The sequence below is a fragment of the Humulus lupulus genome, chromosome 4 (assembly GCF_963169125.1).
Source record: "Humulus lupulus chromosome 4, drHumLupu1.1, whole genome shotgun sequence".
Taxonomy (NCBI): Eukaryota; Viridiplantae; Streptophyta; class Magnoliopsida; order Rosales; family Cannabaceae; genus Humulus; species Humulus lupulus.
The window spans coordinates 65637758-65643135 of record NC_084796.1 but is presented as its reverse complement, the minus strand read 5'-3'; the positions used below and the strand labels follow the sequence as shown (position 1 = coordinate 65643135).

At 38.3% G+C, this 5378-nt stretch overlaps 1 non-coding gene across 1 annotated transcript; it reads left to right on the top strand.

The window, feature by feature from the left end:
* Positions 1–4957: 4957 nt before the first annotated feature.
* Positions 4958–5064, top strand: LOC133833745 (small nucleolar RNA R71). Its single transcript, XR_009893108.1, has one exon. It is a non-coding gene; the product is annotated as a small nucleolar RNA R71 (small nucleolar RNA).
* The last annotated feature ends 314 nt before the right edge of the window (positions 5065–5378 follow it).

Here is a 5378-nt window from a genome sequence, read left to right as displayed (position 1 = left end):
TTGGAGTTCCTTCCATAGATCTCCTCCTATAGTGATCCTGTTCTCATGGCCATGAGCTTGGCACTGTCGTCAACATCTCTAGCTCGGGTCGCTGCATTAGTAAATCGATTGAGTTAGGCCTTCAAGGACTAACTGGGCTGCTGCTTAATGTTAGCCAGTGAGTCGGCCTCTACTCGAACCTCTTTTGCAGCTCAGAATTTTCTCTTGAACTCGGAGGGTAGCTTTTTCCAGGAGGTGATTGAGTGTTTCTTATATTTGTTGAACCATAGCTTGGTTGGTCTAGCCAACGTTCCTGTGAATAGAGCACACCATAGGTTGACGTTCACATTGTGCGCCATCATCAAAGTGTTGAAGGTCCCAATGTGGTTGGATGAAGCAGTGGTTCCGTTATATATGGCCATAGTTGGCATCCTGATGCCAATAGGATACGAAGTTGCTACGATATGAGCGGCGAAAGGTTCGACCTCCTCATAAGAATCACAATCATATATATTTTTCCTAGATAGGAGCCTTTCATTTGCTCCTCCATTAGGGCCAGCCGTTCGAGCATTGGATCCTTTGTCTCTAGGTTATTTAGCAGCTGGTTACCAACTCCCATCCTATTGTGCGTGTTAGGTGGGTTATTGTCCCTCTAAGCTTGAGATCAGTTAAGCAGGATGTGCCCATTGCCACACACGATAGACGGATCTCTCTTGTTCTGAGTATAGCTCAGATCATCATAGTGAGCTAACTATCCTCTTTGCACATTTAGATGATCACGTAGGTTGGACTGTGGAATGGAGTGCAAGCTTTGAGCTGAGCTCAACTAATTTCTCACATCGCTTTCATGCCTATAGGAATTCGTGTTACGAGTATTCTCAGTCTTGCCGTCACGATGGCTCTCTGTCAAATAACTACCATCCACGAAGTTCACTACTTGTAGTTGAGGTTGAGTACCTAGATTATTAGCGCAAGATCACGACGCATATGTATCTCATTTAATTCTCGCGACCTGAAGCATTCCTCTGTGTGCATGGTGGTGTTGGATGACGAATAGGTGAGGGAGGATGCTTTATTGGTGAAGCAATCTGTGTCCCATCAGGACAGACCAGAATAACTCACCCATTGTCTACTCTAATTTCCCAAGTTGGTGGCAACACGGAGTCATTACGTGGTACCTGAGCGGCTGGCTGAGGCGCTGGTGGGTTCACAGGGATCTCCACCTTTCTCGATGTGGTCAAAGCTCGCCTTGCCTGGCCAGGGCAATTTCTGTGAGTATGAGTCGCTTGCCAATTCCTGTGGTTATTAGCAAAAGGGTTGTTTCTAGGAGTAGGTTCAGAAGGCATAGAGTTTGGTGTTGGTGTTCTGACGAAACGGCTAACATCAGGTCGATTATTTCGGTGGGATCGAGATATGTGGGACCCACTTTGCCTCCTTCCGACATTATCGTTGGTTGTAGGGGAAGGTAGACAAGCCATGATCTCGCTTATTTGCCTGGGCAAGGTGTCTCCTTATTTGGGCATTTTCCATTTCAATGGTAGTCAAATACCGAGTATTAGGGTTCAGTGGGCGTGAGGCTGAACTTCCAGTATCGACCTGGTCCACGTGTTGTTTTCCAGGACGACACTGTGCATGTAACATCCTACGTTTTCGGGTACCTTTAAACGACTCGGGTCGGGATTTTTTCCCCCGGGTTAAGAATATTATTTTAAATAATATTATATTTTTGTTTGTAAGTATTCCATGAGTTATTGCTAGCCAAAATATGAAGTTTGTGATTTTAAAAGTCAAGATAAGACTTTCGGTCGTGGACCGACACAAAAACCCTGATCGGGTAAAAATCTCGGAAAATAAAACGAAAAATCATGGCAATTATATTTTGGGCATAAAATACATTCATAAAAGTTAAAGTTTGGTCAAAAATAATAAACCTAAAAGAAAATGGAAATTTTAAGGCATTTTGTGGTAAATGCCAAATTTTGCCGAAATGGGGAATTTTATTCCATGAATGGACCTTAGGTTAAATTTTAATATGTGATTAATTAAATTAAATGTGAGAGACATTTAATTTAATTAATTAATGTTAATTTTGGTGATTAAAACTTAATAAGAGTGAAAAAGGTGTCAAAAGCCAATTTGGACTTTTCTTCTTATGAAACATTAATAAGCTTTATAAAAAAAAAAATATTGAAATGATCATATATATAGCAAGGGTTGGCCGGCCATGTGGTATTTTAGAGTGGTGTGAACCCAATTTTATAAAGATTAAATCCCATTTAATGAAGAAGTCAAGTGGGCAAGTGGTTAGAAAAGCACTCAAGTACTTTGTGATATTTTGAAGAGTTTTGTGAGCAATTCCCACACTAAGAACCGATCACTCTCCCTCTCTCATTCACTCATCTAATTTTTTGAGGACCTCTCAAAGTGTTCCCTCAATATTCAACCTCAAGAACACCAAGGAAAACTTGGAGGCTAAGTCTTGGTGTAGGAAGTATTTTTCCCTAAGGTAAAGCTTCACTAATCTAGGCTTTTGTAAAGTTTTAAGCATAGAGTTTCAAATAGCTAATTAACTATGTTGTTGGGGGAAGTTGGTTAGGGTTTTTGAAAGGTTTTGGAGGAGTCAAAGCTTATAGGAAGGTCCAAACCTTAAGCAAGAACACCAAGGAGGTAAAAAGTTTACTTTTGATGATTTTGTTGTAGGGTTTTTAGTTTTAAGCATTATTTTGTATATCTAATGCTTAAAGTTTCTTGTTGGTGATGTAATAAGGTTATGGTAGTTGTTTAATAATTTTTATAAAACATGTGGACCGACCTTTTGGGAAGCCGTTTTATTTTTGGAAATGTTGTGTAATTTTCCTAAACTAGGCTCACTCTACTCTTTATAAAACATGTTTGTAACTAAATGTTAAGTATGGCCATACGACTTTTTAAAAAGTTTTTTTATACGGGTTTTTGAGACATTTTGTTAAATGAAAACATTTATATTTCCGCATTATCGAGTCTTGAAAATCTGGGTCATTACAGTGCAGACGTACCTTCCCAAGTTGGAATGGTCGTATGATGACCTCCATGATCATCAGGTTGCTCTGATTCATTATCGCGCATGGAACGAGTAACAACCATGATGATTGCTGGGTTCAATATCAAGCAAGATTTCAAGCTTAATCTCCTTTCTCAATGAAAGCACCAATCTTTTAACGCAGTTTTTCGTCAACAAGGGATTTAGAAATCTGAAATAGAGAGATTAAGCTTAAAGTAAACCAAATATTAAGAAATATAAACACACATGCAATTTACGTGGTTCACTGGTTAAAATCCACCTAGTCCACAAGTCACTATTATTGATCTATTTAGGAACCCTCAACAAAGTTGTGTGTGAAAATTTCGGCAGAGTTCTTGCATACAGAATGTCGGTCCCTTTTACTGTCCATTCCACTTGTATTTATATGGGAATTATGGTAGACAATATTGGGTAACTGTACTACAAATGGTCTCGTACAATATTCAGTAACTTTCCAAATTAATGGACATTTAAATATCCTAATTAAGCCTATTGCCATTTACATCAATCAATAAATGTATATAGTGATTGCGTGCATTTATTACACATATCAGGCATCCGAGTCTGTAGGGATTCTTTCATGTGCGTCGTTGAACGATCCCAAGCTAGATGCCATTCTCTAGCTGGATATGACTGGAACATGATGGCTTGACTTAGATAATGCTTGGGCTTGATGGAGGCGATCTGGACGCTGGGTATCTCAGTCTCTGTCATTTGCCCCTCCAATGGTCTGGAAGATCCTGGGCTGTTCCGAACTCAGTGACATAGCCTCGAGTTGTTTGGTCAGGAATTAACGAAACACCTCCGAAGTCTTTCCCCCTTTATTTATTTTGCGCCAGCTGTACCTCGAGCTTGATATTTTAGCTCATGTTTTTACTGTACAACAAATACTAACTTGCTTGAAAACCTCTAAGATGTCACTATATTGGCCTCCTTTTTTGATTGGAAGAAGTCTTTGTGGGAATCAGGCATTGGGAATGAAAGGAAGGATTGGGGTATCCTCCTTTGAAGTGTCATTAGCATTGAAACTAGTGAGTTGACTCTTTTCTTTTTCTTTTTCAACCTCGGGTATGTAATCTGGTTTGACAATGTTCTTTCCTGACCCAAGAGTTGAAATTGACTTGGCTTCTCCATTATGCCTAGGATTTCCTATCTCACACTGGCCATTTGGATTTGGAATGGGTTGACTAGGAAATTTTCATTTTTCTCTATCAGCTAAAGCCGTTGTGATTTGTCCTACTTGTGTCTCGAGTTTGGTAATTGATTGAGACTGATTTTGTAATATGGCTGAGTGGATTGCATAAACTATTATAAAGTATCTTCTAGGAAAGATTTCCTTTGTTGAGGATATAGTTGATTTTGTGGGGCATGATTTTGGTTTTGCATGTTATATTGGTGCCCTTGATTCATTGGAGGCTAGTTTTGTCTCCATGAAAAGTTTGAATGGTTTCTCCAATTTGGAGTATAAGTGGAAGAGAATGGGCTATCAATTGGTTTCCCATAAGCATGAAGAGTATTGGCCTCCTCAGAAAATGCCTCTTGGTAAGAAGGACCTTAGTGGGCATTATGGCAAGGACTAGAACATATAGAACAAACATTTTTTCTGGGTTGTATTGGAGAATTTATAGTTTGCCTTATGGCTAAAGCTTATAATTTTCTCGCTAATTTGTCTAAGGATGTTCTCAAGTCTAATTCATCTTTTACTTCTTACCTTCTTCCTCTTTTTGGTGAATTAGTCGACCTAGACCTAGGATCAAAATAATTGAATTGTTGTGAATTGACATATAAATATTCAAGGGCATCCCAAGCCTCTTTCCCTTGAAATTGTAAAAAAATTCGGTATGCATAGATTGTATCATTTGACGATTAGAGGGAGTCAAAATATCATAAAAATATTTTACAAGCCTCCATTTTTCAAAACCACGATGAGGACATTTTAATAATAAATCTTTAAACCTTTCCCAACATTCATAAAACACTTCATTTTCTTTTTGAAAAAACTCAGAGATTTATCTCCTTATATTATCAGTTTTAGACAGAGGAATTTTTGTTTTTTTAAAAAATTATTATAAAGTTGATCTCATGTGGTTATAGTCCTCGTAGGAAGGGAGTTTAACCAAGCTTTAGATTTGTATTGTAATGAAAGAGGGAATAATCTACGTTTGACCAACTCATCGAAAAAATTCTGAAATCAAAATGTTGAGCAAATCTTTTACATGCATGTAAGAATCTTCTATATCAAACCCATAAAAAAGATGACAATAATTGAATGATTGTTGGTTTAAGCTCGAAATGGGTAGTGGTAGTGGTAGGAAAAATAACACATGAATGAGCATTA